This window comes from Mesoplodon densirostris, chromosome 4 (assembly GCF_025265405.1).
Source record: "Mesoplodon densirostris isolate mMesDen1 chromosome 4, mMesDen1 primary haplotype, whole genome shotgun sequence".
Classification (NCBI taxonomy): domain Eukaryota; kingdom Metazoa; phylum Chordata; class Mammalia; order Artiodactyla; family Ziphiidae; genus Mesoplodon; species Mesoplodon densirostris.
In genome coordinates, this window is record NC_082664.1 from 94,887,888 (window position 1) to 94,904,427 (window position 16,540).

General features: G+C 38.1%; 1 protein-coding gene across 5 annotated transcripts in view; it reads right to left on the reverse strand.

Annotated features, from left to right (window-relative positions):
• Positions 1-16,540, reverse strand: part of ATP8B4 (ATPase phospholipid transporting 8B4 (putative)) — a 267,404-nt gene that overhangs the window by 224,432 nt on the left and 26,432 nt on the right. The gene's annotated exons all lie outside the window — the stretch shown is intronic.

The following is a 16,540-nucleotide window of genomic DNA, read 5'->3' on the forward strand; positions in this document are numbered from 1 at the left end:
AATACCTGGAGAGCTGCTATGCTGTGTTGCTAGCTGAGTATAGATGTGTAAGACAGAAGAGCAATGCTTAATAGTGTTAGCATTCTTTTGAGAGAGCTGAGGAGCCTACCAAGACACATGTTTGGACAGGAAGCCATCCTTCACCATTTCAGTTGAGCCAAGACAATAGCCATTAGCAGAGGCAAAATTATCTTAGACATTGTTTTTAATCTGCTCCAGAATATAGTAAAAGAGGTCATTAAACCTTCAAAGTTCTGTTTCACACAGGGTGTTGGAAATAGCCTTTACTCCCCAAATCTCGTCAAGGCCAAAATAATTTGATGTCTGCCTCAATCAAATAAAATATCAATGAAGCACTCATAGAATGCTTATTGTTGAGCCACGTGCTTCCTGTTACTTAATCCAAGATAACTAACTGAGGATACCTCACCTATTTTATGAAATGGTTATTTATAAGTCAGTTAAATGTTAGGGAACATTTATCAAAAAGAATAACCTGAGTTTCAGAATATGACCTGGAGGTACCCCCTCCCTCCCTGAAATAATTATCTTATAGGGCTGACAGTTTGTTTGACTTGGTTTCAGACAATGAAACCATATCCATTTATGTATGCATGTGTGCTTGTCTTTCCTTTCGGAAGCAGGAGATGCATCTAGAAAAATCCAACAGTGTTATCAGATAACTAAGACATAAGTTTAAAAGGTGGGAGAAAAAAAGGGGGGAGAATTCCCTGGTGGGCCAGTGATTAGGACTCCACGCTTCCACTGCAGGGAGCCTAGGTTCAATCCCTTGTCTGGGAACTTAGATCCCTAAGATCCCAGAATCACATGGCACAGCCAAAAACCAAAACAAAACAAAAAATTAAAAAAGATGGGAGGGACCTAACACTACTCTGCTGGGAATTTTTAATTGCAATCAAGATGCTGTTCTCACGTCACCAAGACTTTTTAGACCCATAAAAATAGGTTTGATCAAAGAGCCCTCAGAAGAGGCCCGAGATCTTCCACCAAACCATCTGCGTGAGCACATTTTAACTCAGGACCTCTCCTTACCTATGCTTCCTCTGTAAAATAATGCCACTTTCTGTTGCCATCATTAAGTGAGAAAATGTAGGGAAAGCACTTTATAAACAGAAAAATACTTGAAGAGTCTTTTTTTAATGAAAAAAAATAGAAAGTAAGAGGTGAAAAAAAAGGAAATCATCCAAGCTTGGCTAGTCAGTCTTAACGTCACTATTACTATTATTGCTGAAGAGGGTCTGAAGTAATTTTCTGAATATTCTCAGTAGAAATTGACAAATGCCCATTGATTCTACTCTAGGTCCTCAAAGGCAACACCCACTTCCTAATCTGGGCTCTTCTCCCTCATAACAAAATAAATTTTACATTATCCAGCTTCCACTTCCAGGAGACAAGAGAAGGCAGGTCACTTACATCTTTTTTGATGAGTTTGTCTCTGAACAATGCATAACACCTTAGGGTTTAAGATTAGTTAGTGAATGCAGCAACTCTGTTAACAAGACCAAGAGTAAAGGGAAGATTTAGGAGGCTTCCACCAGGCCCATGAGTGATCACAGCAACTATGAGCCCACAATTAATGAACACACTGTCTTTCTTCAATTAACTCCAGAGCATTTTGCCCTTTACCAAATGTAGTTTAGGAGACAGCCTCCAGGCAGTTGGCTTTAGCTCCCCAAAATCATGAAATGATGAAGCACCACAGAGAATTTAGGGGTCTCTGAATATAATCCTGATGGCATGGACTGATATTTCCTTATCAAGGTTGGTCCCAGTCCAGAAGCTGAAGAAGGTCTCGAAACATGGAGAATCATTTGGGGTTTGGGGTTGTTGGTTTTTTGGGTTGGGTCACAAATCTCACAAAAATTCCCTCAAGCCAAATCAATAACTTAAGCTTTCTCCCTTCTTAATTTTCTTTCATTTGTCACAATCTGGTCTGTGGTTGGGAGCCAAAGCAATTCATTAAAGACATGAGGAAAGAACAATGAGTAGGGAGAACTTTAAAGAAAAGAGTTTCCCAGCCTTCAAGATTTCCTGATTTGATTCCAAAAGCACATTCTGATACAATTGAAAAATATGTGTCCTGAATCAGGGTTTCCTATTGAAACCCAGTGGTGACCTGCAGCTGCTGGGATTTATTGACATTTAATCAGCAAACTAAAGAGAGAATCGAGGCAAAAAAAAAAAAAAATCTTTCCACAAGTTTTAAAAAAATTCTTGTCCTCAAAAAAGAGCTTGGAAACAGAATTAGAGGAGTCAAACAAATACTAAAGGGCCTTGGTTTTGTTTTCCTCTGGGCTGAGCCAATTTGCTCATCAGGTCCAGATATCTGGAAAATTTGATTTATTGGGAGCTTTGTTCCTCTCATGGCTTACGATAGCTTCACAAAGAAAAATAAAAATATTTTACCAATTCATTCTTCTTCAAGCATACGTGAATTATATTATACACATTACAAGTAAAATCGACAAAAAATTTTCTTATGAGCCCTCACCATGTGGTTTTCTGTAAGTATAGATTCACAACTAGAGATTTAAGACTTACTGTAATATAGTGAAGATAGTAACAGCTAACATTTATTGAGCACTGGTTAAAAGCTAGATACTATATGAAGTGTTTCACATGCATTAACCCTCAAAACAATCCTATTAGGTATGCACTATTATTAGCCCCACTTTACAAGTGAGAAAAATAAAGGCCTAGCACGATTATGCAATAGAGTCAGATTTAAAACACTGAACTTCCAACCTTGTAAAAGGAGCTTGGAAGAGATTCTAGGTATAAGGAGATGGTGGGTGGTACCATGCAGAGATGATTGGGAAACTGTAAATTAATGTATGCCTGTGTCCAGAGGTCAAGGAGAGGGAAAAGAGGCCTCTCTAGACAGAAGTGATACTCCAGGATGTACTATAAGTCACAGGCTCCTTCCCAATTAACCTTGGTGCCCTGGGACCTCTTACATTTCATTCCTTCCAGCCCTCTCTCTGCTTCACAGTAGAGGCCCCGTCAGAGAACCTGAATGCCCTCTCCTTGGAGACTTTCAGCAGTCGTTGCTGAGAAGACTCTCCCAAACCCCTGTCCAAAACTTACTGCTTTCTTAGCAACCTTTCTCTTATGGATCCGGTACTAGACTGCTGGTTTTTTAATCTACATTCTTTTACAATTTGATTATATACAGCAAAAATTGCATTGTTATAAACTACGCCAGGATCAGAATGTTTTCTGTACAGATGAAAAACAGCTATATTTTTCCATAGCCTGCCTATGCAAAAAAGAAAAAAAAAAAAAAACCCCGCAGGATCTACCTCAAGGATCCCAAGAGCCTAGAAAAAGCTGAAGGACATTTAATTTCCCTTTGTGAGACACATTCCAGCCATCCAAGGAAAATCAAGCCACCTGTCACAAAGTGAGAGGAAAGAACCCCAGGTGGGGAAGACAGAGACATGTGAGAAGGAAATCTGAGGAGGGTTCTTATCTGCTTCATACCTTATCAGCTTACACAGGAAGCTGTGTTTCTCAAAGCTTGTGTTTGTCATTTTGAGATGCATAGGGCTATAAATATGAGTTTCTTTAGTACATATCGGTTTCAGGTCTCAATCCCTGAAACCGTGTGGCAAATAAAATCTGCTGGAGCCAAGACAAAGTGATTTATTGCAGAAATATTTAATGAACTCCTTTGAGCAAGGCTCTATTCTAGACAGTGAAGGAAAAACAAACAAGACATCAATCGTCTTCAAAGGGTAAACGTGCCTACAATACCTGCACAGCAAGGAAGCAGAAGAGAGGCCTAGGGAGCCACAGAAAGCAGAGAAAAGGAAAGTCAAGTCCAGGTGGGTGGTCAAAAGGCATCCCCACCTGTCCTAGGCAGCTCTGAAGGGAAGTTAAGCAGCTGTATACAAACTGTGGAGTGTGGTAGGTTGTTTTTGCCAAGCACCTTATCTAAGCTGAGCCATAGTCATTTACTGAAAAGAGAAGACATTTGGTAGAGGTGGTCTGCCACCTGAGATGGGGTGAAATATGGGCTTTGTAAGAGGATATCTACAGTTCCTCCTCGGATGTGCCTTCTAGTAGAATATTGGACCAAGTGTGAAAAGACAGAAAGAAAAAAATAGGGGCCTCGATTTATTTACCTATTCGTGAAGCATTCAGATAATACACATTTTAAAGGAGATAAAATAGAGCCAGAACTTTGGGCAGAAAAGAAATCTGCCTACTTCTCTGCCCCTCCTCTGCACACGCTCTGGTCCAAGCCAGCTCACCTCTCCTCCCAGCTGTCCTAATAACCCCTCCTCAGGTTTCCTCACTTCTACCCCTGCCCCTATCACCTATTTTCAACAGAGCAACCAGAGTGACCCTTTTAGAATTGCATGAGTTTCCGATTGCTGCTCTAGCAAATCACCACAAATGTAGTTGCTTAAACAACACAAACATATTGTCTTACGGCTCTGGAAGTCAGAAGTCCAAAAATGGATCTCACAAGGCTAAAATCAAGGAGTTTCCTCAAGACTGAGTCCCTTCTGGAGGCTCTAGAAGAGAATCTGTTCCTTGCCTTTTCGAGCTTCTGGAGGCTGCCACACTCCTTGGGTCATGGGTGCATCACTCTGACCTCTGCTTCCGCCATTACATTGCCTTCTCTGATTTTGACTCTGCTGCCTCCCTCTTATAAGAACCCTTGCGATTACAATGGGACCACCCTTATAATCTTTCCATTTTAAGATCCTTAACTTCATCACATCTGCAAAGTGTCTTTTACCATGTAAGGTCATATAGCCACAGGTCCTGAGGTTTAGGACATGGACATCTTTGCAGGAGGGGGCATTAATCTGTCTACCACAAAAATCATCTCTTTTCTCTGTACAAAATGTCCACTGTTGCTCTATCTCCAGAGAGAAGCCAGCTCTTACAAAGGCTTCAGGGCCCTGCTTGATCGTCACACACCCACCCTGTTACCTCTCTGACCTCAAATAGCTACCAGAAGCAGACCCTCCATGAAGCTAATGAAGCTTAAGCTTCAGCTCACCTCACTTGCCCTTTCCATCCCAAGGCCCTGGGAGTAGCACTAGAAATTTGTTTGCATTGCTTTTACTCTGTTTTGCTTTTTGATTTGCAGTATTAAAACATTTTAGCCATAAGAGCTAAGACCATTGTCTCCTCCACTCTATCTCCGCCTGTCACATTTTGCCTTGTATGAGACGATGCTGGAATCCACATGAGGGGCTGTCAAGTGGGAAATACATTGAGGTTGTATTTAGTGGAGTGTAATTATGTGATTCACTGTCACTTCTGTATAGATTTAACTTACTGGTGGTCACCCCAGAGTAGGAATGGTTCTCCTGTCTCCATGGGGAATCACCCAGCATTGCAAGATGAAGGTGCAGGGCCCAAGGTCATATGGCAGCATGACTGTGTCTGATAGCACCTGGCACCAAAAGAATGTGGATCATGGAGGAGACAGGGGTTTTCAACACAGAGACAGAAGGTAGCCTACACAGGATTCTTCAAATCATCACACATGGAAAATTGTATGGGGAAGATTTAACTTTCATCAACTACTAGTCAAAACAGAATTTATCTCATGTTAGCAGTATTAGGAGAATGAAGTGCTGAGTATCCTCAATACTGTATGTAATAAGCATATCATATTTTTTTTTACATAGGCATTGCAAAATATAAAATTTATTAGTATTCCTGTGCTTATAGAGCACAAACCAATTTGTACTAGTACTAAATATAGTAAGTACATCTGTCACAGCTCAGATATGAAGGAAACTTGATGGAAGTTTTCCCAACGTTGACAATTCTAAATCTTTACATGACATTATGAAGTCATGAAGCTGAAAAACTATTCTAATCTATCATAAGCTAACATAATTTTTAAACTAATTTAGATTAGTTCAAGATGGCAGCGTAGAAGGTCGTGCACTCACTCCCTCTTGTGAGAGCACCGGAATCACAACTAAATGCTGAACTATCATCGACAGGAAGACACTGGAACTCACAAAAAAAGTTACCCCACATCCAAAGACAAAGGAGAAGCCACAATGAGAGAGTAGGAGGGGTGCAATCACAATAAAATCAAATCCCATAACTGCTGGGTGGGTGACTCACAAACTGGAGAACAATTATTCCACAGAAGTCCACCCGCTGGTGTGAAGGTACTGAGCCCCACATCAGGCTTCCCAACCTGGGGGTCTGGCAATGGGAGGAGGAATCCCCAGAGAATCAGACTTTGAAGGCCAGCGGGATTTGTTTGCAGAACTTTGACAGGACTGGGGGAAACAGAGACTCCATTCTTGGAGGGCACACACAAAGTAGTGTGCACATCAGGACCCAGGGGAAGGAGCAGTGACCCCGTAGGAGAGAGAATCAGACGTAAATGCTAGTGTTGGAGGGTCTCCTGCAGAGGCGGAAGGCAGCTGTGGCTCACCACAAGGACAAAGACAGTGGCAGCAGAAGTTCTGGGAAGTACTCATTGGTGTAAGCCCTCCCAGTGTCCACCATTAGCCCCACCAAAGAGTCTGTAGGGTCCAGTGCTGGGTCACCTCAGGCCAAACAACCAACAGTGAGGGAACTCAGCCCCACCTATCAGAAGACAAGCAAATTAAAGTTTTATTGACCTCTGCCCACCAGAGCAACACCCAGCTCTACCCATAATGAGTCCCTCCCATCAGGAAGTTTGCACAAGCCTCTTAGAGAGCCTAATCCACCCAAAGCCAGACAGCAGAAGCAAGAAGAACTACAATCCTGCAGCCCACAGAAGGAAAACCAAAATCACAGAAAGACAAAATGAAAAGGCAGAGGACTATGTTCCAGATGAAGCAACAAGATGAAACCCTAGAAAAACAACTAAATCAAGTGGAGACAGGCAACCTTCCAGAAAAAGAATTCAGAATAATGATAGTGATGATGATCCAGGACATCAGAAAAAGAACGGAGGCAATGATTGAGAAGATGCAAAAAATGTTTAACAAAGACCTAGAAGAATTAAAGAACAACAAAAAAAAGAGATGAACAATACAATGACTGAAATGAAAAACACACTAGAAGGAATCAATAGCAGAATAACTGAGGCAGAAGAACGGATAAGTGACCTGGAAGACAGAATGGTGGAAATCACTGCATGGAACAGAATAAAGAAAAGAGGATGAAAAGAAATGAAGACAGCCTGAGACCTCTGGGACAACATTAAACACACCAAAAATCACATTATAGGGGTCCCAGAGGAGAAGAGAGAGAGAGAAAGGACCCGAGAAAATCTTTGAAGAGATTATAGTTGAAAACTTCCCTAACATGGGAAAGGAAATAGCTACCCAAGTCCAGGAAGCACAGAGTCCCAGGCAGGATAAGCCCAAGGAGAAACACAACAAGACACATATTAATCAAACTGACAAAAAACTAAAGACAAAGAAAAATAATTAAAAGCAACAAGGGAAAAACAACATACAAGGGAACTCCCATAAGGTTAACAGCTGATTTCTCAGCAGAAATTCTGCAAGCCATAAGAGAGTGGCATGATACATTTAAAGTGATGAAAGGGAAGAACCTACAACCAAGAATACCCTACCCAGCAAGGATCTCATTCAGATTTGATGGAGAAATCAAAAACTTTACAAATAAGCAAAAGCTAAGAAAATTCAGCACCACCATACCAGCTCTACAACAATTGCTAAAGGAACTTCTCTAAGTGGGAAACACAAGAGAAGAAAAGCACCTACACAAACAAACCCAAAACAATTAAGAAAATGGTAATAGGAACATACCTATCAATAATTACCTTAAATGTGAATGGATTAAATGCACCAACCAAAAGACACAGACTGACTGGATGGATACAAAAACAAGACCCGTATATATGCTGTCTACAACAGACTCACTTCAGACCTAGGGACACATACAGACTGAAAGTGAGGGGATGGAAGAAGGTATTCCATGCAAATGGAGATCATGAGAATGAGAGAGTAGTAATATTCATATCAGACAAAATACACTTTAAAATAAAGACTGTCACAAGAGACAAGAAAGGACGCTACGTAAGGATCAAGGGAACAATCCAAGAAGAAGATATAACAATTGTAAATATATAGGCACCCAACATAGGAGCACCTCAATACATAAGGCAACTGCTAACAGCTATAAAAGAGGCAATCTACAGTAACACAATAATACTGGGGGATTTTAACACCTCACTTACACCAATGGACAGATCATCCAGACAGAAAATTAATAAGGAAACACAAGCTTTAAATGACACAACAGACAGGATAGAGTTAATTGATATTTATAGGACATTCCATCAGAAAACAGCAGATTACGCTTTCTTTTCAAGTGCACACAGAACATTCTCTAGGATAGATCACATTTTGGGTCATAAATCAAACCTCAGTAAATTTAAGAAAATTTAAATTGTATCAAGCTCTTTTCTGACCACAACACTATGAGATTAGACATCAATTACAGGAAAAAAGACTAAAAAAATAGAAACACATGGAGGCTAAACAATACACTACAAAGTAACCAAGAGATCACTGAAGAAATCAAAGTGGAAATCAAAAAATATCTAGAGACAAATGACAATGAAAACATGATGATTCAAATCCTATGGGATGCAGCAAAAGCACTTCTAAGAGGGAAGTTTATCGCAACACAATCCTACCTCAAGAAACAAGAAAAATCTCAAATAAAGATTTGAAATTTAAACTTATCTAACCTTACACCTAAAGGTGTAAGGTGTAGATAGGTATAACCTATCTACACCTTACACCTAAAGTAACTAGAGAAAGAAGAACAAACAAAACCCAAAGTTAGTAGAAGGAAAGAAATCATAAAGATCAGAGCAGAAATGAATGAAATAGAAACAAAGAAAACAATACCAAAAATCAATAAAACTAAAAGCTGGTTCTTTAAGAAGATAAACAAGCTTGAAAAACCTTTAGCCAGACTCATCAAGAAAAAGAGGGAGAGGACTCAAACCAATAAAATTAGAAATGAAAGAGGAGAAGTTACAATGGACACCGCAGAAATAAAAAGCATCATAATAGACTACTAAAAGAAACTATATGCCAATAAAATGAACAACCTGAAGAAATGCACAAATTCTTAGAAAGGTATAAACTTCCAAGACTGAACGAGGAATAAATTGAAAATACGAACAGACTAATCACAAGTAATGAAATTGAAACTCTGATTAAAAATCTTCCAACAAACAAAAGTCCAGGACCAGATGGCTTCACAGGTGAATTCTATCAGACATTTAGAGAAGAGCTAACACCCATCCTTCTCAAACTCTTCCAAAAAATTGCAGAGGGAGGAACACTTCCAAACTCATTCTACAAGGCCAAAATCACCCTGATACCAAAACCAGACAAAAATACTAGGAAAAAAGAAAATTACAGACCAATATCACTGATAAATATAGATGCAAAAATCCTCAGCAAAATACTATCAAACAGAATCCAACAACACATTAAAAGGATCATACACCATGATCAAGTGGGATTTATTCCAGGGATACAAGGATTCTTCAACATACGCAAATCAATCAATGTTACATAACATAGTAACAAATTGAAGAATAAAAACCATATGATCATCTCAATAGATGGAGAACTAGCTTTTGAAAAAATTCAATTTATGATAAAAACTCTCCAGAAAGTGGGCATAGAGGGACCCTACCTCAACATAATAAAGACCATATAAGACAAACACACAGCAAACATTCTCAATGGTGAAAAACTGAAACCATTTTCTCTAAGATCAGGAACAAGACAAGGATGTCCACTCTCACCACTATTATTCAACATAGTTTTGAAAGTCCTAGCCACAGCAATCAGAGAAGAAAAATAAATAAAAGGAATACAAATTGGAAAAGAAGAAATAAAACTGTCACTGTTTGCAGATGACATGATACTATACACAGAGAATCCTAAAGATGCTACCAGAAAACTAATAGAGCTAATCAATGAATTTGGTAAAGTTTCAGGATACAAAATTAATGCACAGAAATCTCTTGCATTCCTATACACTAACAACAAAAGATCAGAAAGAGCAGTTAAGTAAACAATCCCATTCACCACTGCAACACAAAAATAAAATACCTAGGAATAAACCTACCTAAGTAGGTAAAATACCTGTACTCAGAAAACTATAAGACACTAATGAAAGAAATCAGAGATGAAACAAACAGGTGGAGAGATATACCGTGTTCTTCGATTGGAAGAATCAACATTGTGAAAATGATTATACTACCCAAAGCAACCTACAGATTCAATGCAATCCCTATCAAATTACCAATGGTATTTTTCACAGAACTAGAACAAAAAATCTTAAAATTTGTATGGAGTCACAAAAGATCCCAAATAGTCAAAGAAATCTTGAGAAGAAAAAAAACAAAAAACGGAGCTGGAGGAATCAGACTTCCTCACTTCAGACATTACTACAAAGCTACAGTAATCAAGACAATATGGTACTGGCACAAAAACAGAAACATAGATTAATGGAAAAGGACAGAAAGCCCAGCAATAAACCCACCTATTGCCAACTAATCTATGACAAAGTAGGAAAGGATATACAGTGGAGAAGAGACAGTGTCTTCAATAACTGGCGCTGGGAAAACTGGACAGCTACATGGAAAAGAAAGAAATTAGAACACTCCCTAACACCATACACAAAAATAAACTCAAAATGGATTAAAGACCTAAATGTAAAGCCAGATACTATAAAACTCTTAGAGGAAAACATAGGAAGAACACTCTTTGACATAAATCACTACAAGATCTTTTTTGACCCACCACCTAGAGAAATGGAAATAAAAACAAAAATAAACAAATAGGACCTAATGAAACTTAAAAGCTTTGCACAGCAAAGGAAACCACAAACAAGATGAAAAGACAACCCTCAGAATGGGAGAAAATATTTGCAAACAAAGCAACTGACAAAGGATTAATCTCCAAAATATATAAATAGCTCATGCAGCTCAATATCAAAAAAACAAAAAACCCAATCCAAAAATGGGCAGAAGATCTAAATAGACATTTCTCCAAAGAAGACATACAGATGGCCAAGAGGCATATGAAAAGCTGCTCAACATCACTAATTATTAGAGAAATGCAAATCAAAATTACAGAGGTATCACCTTACACTGGTTAGAATGGGCATCATCAGAAAATCTACAAACAATACATGCTGGAGAGGGTGTGGAGAAAAGGGAACCCTCTTGCACTGTTGGTAGGAATGTAAATTGATACAGCCACTATGGAGAACAGTATGGAGGTTCCTTTAAAAAACTATAAATAGAATTACCATATGACCTAGCAATCCCACTGCTGGGCATAAACCCAGAGAAAACCATAATTCAAAAAGACACATGCACCTGAATGCTCATTGCAGCACTATTTACAATATCCAGGTCATGAAGCAACCTAAATGTCCATCAACAGACAAATGGATAAAGAAGATGTGGCACATATATACAATAGAATATTACTCGGCCATAAAAAGAAATGAAATTGAGTTATTTATAGTGAAGTGAATGGACCTAGAGTCTGTCGTACAGAATGAAGTAAGTCAGAAAGAGAAAAACAAATACTATATGCTAACATATATATATGGAATCTAAAAAAAAAAAGTTTCTGAAGAACATAGGGGCAGGACAGGAATAAAGACGCAGATGTAGAGAGTGGACTTGAGGACACGGGGAGGGGGAAGGGTAAGCTGGGATGAAGTGAGAGAGCGGCATAGACATATATACACTACCAAATGTAAATAGATAGCTAGTGGGAAGCAGCTGCACAGCACAGGGAGATCAGCTAGGTGCTTTGTGACCACCTAGAGGGGTGGCATAGGGAGGGTGGGAGGGAGATGCAAGAGGGAGGGGATATGGGGATATATGTATATGTATAGCTGATTGATTTTTTTATAACTCAGAAACTAACACACCATTGTAAGTCAATTACACTCCAATAAAGATGTTTAAAAAATGAAGATGTGGTACATATATACAATGGAATTTTACTCAATCATAAAAAGGAATGAAATTGGGTCATTTGTAGAGACGTGGATGGACCTGAAGACTGTCATACATTGTAAAGTAGGTCAGAAAGAGAAAAACAAATATTGTATATTAACAGATGTATGTGGGATCTAGAAAAATGGTACAGACAAATGAGTTTGCAAGGCAGAAACAGAGACATAGATGTAGAGAATAAATGTATGGACACCAAGTGGGAAAAGCAGAGGTGGGTGTGGGGGGCATGAACTGGGAGATTGAGATTGACATATATACACTAGTATGTATAAAATAGATAACTAATGAGAACCTGCTGTGTATTACAGGGTACTCCACTTCGCTGTACAGTAGAAACTAACAAACATTGTAAAACAACTATACCTCAATTTAAAAAGAAAAACTAATTTAAATAATGTGCTAGAGGAAAAATTGAATTATCTTTCTAGTGTCTCTATAGAAAATTGTATAACAAAATAATGGTCATGACAGAGGCAGTCAAAAAATATGGGGCCAAAAATACAGGAAGAAAGGTATTATAGAAGTGTATCAGGCAGTGAATTAATGAAGCTATTATGTTATTTTTTTGGGTTTTGTGAAATGTATATGGTATGTTTCAGATTTTCAAATTTGTGATATATAGGGATTTATTTTCTCATGCTAAATGAACATGTCCTTTCATACCTAATTTTCTATTAGTTTAAAGCCTCAAAAAACTGGATCCAGCCATAACCACCCTCCCCTTTGCTCATTCAACTCCAGTCACAGTGGCATCTATGTTGTTCCTTGGACACGCCAGGCCCACTCCCACCTCAAAGCGTTTGCACTTGCTGCTCCTTCCACCTAGAATGCTTATTCTCCAGATAACTACATAGCTCCCCTCTCACTTCTTTCAAATCTTTGCTCAACTATGTCTTTCTCAATTCAGCCTTCCCTGATTACCCTTTTTAAAACTACAGCACTTCCAATGTACAAGATGACTTACTTATTCATTTATATTGCTGACTATCTTTCCCTCCCCCCAAAAGAATGTAAGCTCCATACAGATTGAAGGTCCTTTTATTTCTTTAAATCTGTTTTGTCCATAGTTGTTTTCTTCTGTTTGGAACAGTGTCTGGCACATAACAGGTGTTCAGTAAGTATCTGTGAAATGGCTGGCTGGCTGACTGGATGAATGGATAAATGAATAAATGAATGAATGAAGTACAAATCAAAGTTTAGATTATCATAAGACAACCAGCACTACCACAGTGAGACAAGATCATTCCAGCCAAAGTCACTGAAATGTGATGTCTTAATTGGTTTATTCACTGCATGAAGTTAGATTTACAATTCATAGTAGGATTTTAATTTCTGAATTATTAAAAGTATTTTTCTTTATAGAAAATACCATGTTTGGGATTATCTCATAAACTTTCAGATTTCATTCCACCATCAAAAGAAAATCCAGATTTCAAAATTAAACCAAGAAATAAAAAATTTTATTTTCCTTTAAATTAGGAAGTTCTGGGGCTTCCCTGATGGCGCAGTGGTTGAGAGTCCGCCTGCCGATGCAGGGGACACGGGTTTGTGCCCTGATCTGGGAAGATCCCACATGCCGTGGAGCGGCTGGGCCCGTGAGCCATGGCCACTGAGCCTGAGCATCCGGAGCCTGTGCTCCGCAACGGGAGAGGCCACGGCAGTGAGAGGCCCGTGTACCGCAAAAAATAAATAAATTAATTAATTAAAAATAACAAAAATAAATTAGGAAGTTCTGTTCGAATGAATAGTGAAAGCAACATTAGTTGAGAAGTAGGCCCACCAGAGAACTATAACTCAAGTAGCATTTAATAAAACTACTTAAAATAATAATGACAGCCACCCTTCATTAAGTGCTTGCTATATGCCAGATACTGGCTCAAATACTAAATTAAAGGTGCGGTCTAAGGTGTGGGTCTATGGAAGGAATATAAAAGCATTTTTTAATAATAAATGATTATAATTCTTGGGATGAAATTTTTCAATTAAGAAATTTTTTTTACAAAACCAAAGTATGACAATTAATATTATACATTTGGGAATCCTAAATAATAAAGAAATAGAGAATTGGAGCAATGTATTTGGAAATATGTTCTAAGCACAATAAATATGTATGACATAGACTGCTATTCTGAGTTTTATTATTTTATTATTCACTGTAATGAGGTACTTCAAGATAGATTTATATTTGTGTATGTGTCATAGCTAAAGTTTAAACTCATTCTAGCAGATATTACTCAGCCATAAGAAAGAACAAAATATAATGCCATTTGCAGCAACATGGATCGACCTAGCAATTGTCATACTGAGTGAAGTCAGACACAGAAAGACAAATATCATATGATATCCCTTATATGTGGAATCTAAATAAAAAGTGTACATATGAACTCATTTACAAAACCAAAGTAGAGTCGTGGATGTAGAAAACAAACTTATGGTTATGAGGGGATAAGTAGGGGGTGGAAGGCATAAACTGGGAGATTGGGATTGACATATACTCACTACTATATATAAATTAGATAACTAATAAGAACCTGCTGTATAACACAGGGAACTCTACTCAATACTCTGTAATGACCTATATGGGAAAAGAATCTAAAAAAAAAGAAAGAGTGGACATATGTATATATATAACTGATTCACTTTGTTGTACACCTGAAACTAACACAACATTGTAAATCAACTATACTCCAATAAAATTGTTTTTAAATTAGAAGAAAAAAAGAATATAATAATAATGGTTACATAATAATGAATCCAACCTGGCTTATATTTGTCTTTATACCCACACAATTGTAAAACATTATTTTTAATATTTTTTGGAGGAAGGGGCCCATGAAGGCCCCATGAAAGACATGTGTGACCTTAGTCTGATTCTTCCCATCCCATACCCCATGAGCATGCTAAGGGCTTCACTGTGGAGTAATGCAAGTTGCTCCACAACCCTCACATTTTGGAATCAAGAACAGCTTTAGCTAGCTTAAAGAAAGCATCAAATTATCTGCTTTTTTTGCTTCCCATATTACCAAAGTACCTAAAATCTGAATTAGGTATTTTACACATGAACAATGCTCTTCCTGATTGCTTTGTAGAAAAGCACATATACACTTTAAAGTAATTGTCTCTGGACCTCACATTTGAGCTTATACAGAAAGGGTGAATTACAAATAACAAATAGAAAATAGATTGTAAGCATGTTTTAAATATTTGAGTCAATTAGAATTTTTTATATCTTGAAGAATGTGGGATTTATGTGAATATGGAGATAATAAATAATAAAGCATATATCTAGGAGAAAATTTTTGTTTTCCCTCAACACTCATGGTTGGCTTGTTAAATTCTGACATACATCATCAATGTCCCAAGCTTCCTGATAATGTTGTAGAAGTTTATATAAATGTAAGTGCACCTTTCTTAAATGTTGCAGATATTAAATAACTCATTGAGGTAAAATATCACTTCTGCATGATTTTCCCCCTGACAACCCCAGGCTGATTAGAAGTTCTTTAGTCTGTGCTTCTCTGGAAAATATACTGGTAACGATGTTTAGTAAACTGTTATTAAGTTATCATTGTTATTGTAAACTTATTTGTGTGAGGATACATGTGTTTTATTGAATCATAAAAAGCTATGGGAAGTCAAGAAAAGTTGGTACTACCTAGCATATCATAGGCACTCAAAAATGTTTGCTGACTAACTGAATAAGTAAATGAATATTTTAGATTGAAAAAGGTCTCCAGTCTATAACTAGATCTATAGGAATTGATATAACCTAAAGATGCCTCATTCCCAATCACGATGATGTAAATGATGGTGACACCAATGTCAGTCCCTCAAGTCATTTGGCCATTCTAACAAGTCCAAGAGGAAGGAAGTGACCTCAGCTTTCTCTGCCAATCAGCACCACAGTGGATACAGACCCAGCTATGTAGCCAAAACATTTAGCCTCATTACACAGCTATTTACAAATGAGCTATTTACAGCTCATTACAAATACCTATGACTGACTGTAAAATGAAATTCTGTATGAGGAAGATCAGCAAGTTGCATTCCCAATCAAAACAGTTTCAAGTAACTAAGTTATTAATTGTCCATTTAAAAAACAAGTATTGGGCTTCCCTGGTGGCGCTATGGTTAAGAATCTCCCTGCTAATGCAGGGGACATGGGTTCGAGCCCTTGTCCAGGAAAATCTCACATGCCATGGAGCAACTAAGCCCATGCGCCACAACTACTGAGCCTGTGCTCTAGAGCCTGTGAGCTACAGCTACTGAGCCTGCGTGCCACAGCTTCTGAAGCCCATGTGCCTAGAGCCCATGCTAGCAACAAGAGAAGCCACCACAATGGAAGCCTGCACACCGCAAAAAGAGTAGCCCCCGTTCACCGCAACTAGAGAAAGCCAGTGCACAGCAATGAAGACCCAATGCAGCCAAAAATAAATAAATAAAATTTATAAATATTTATATATAATCTATATAGTATTTGTATCCAAAATATTCAATCCA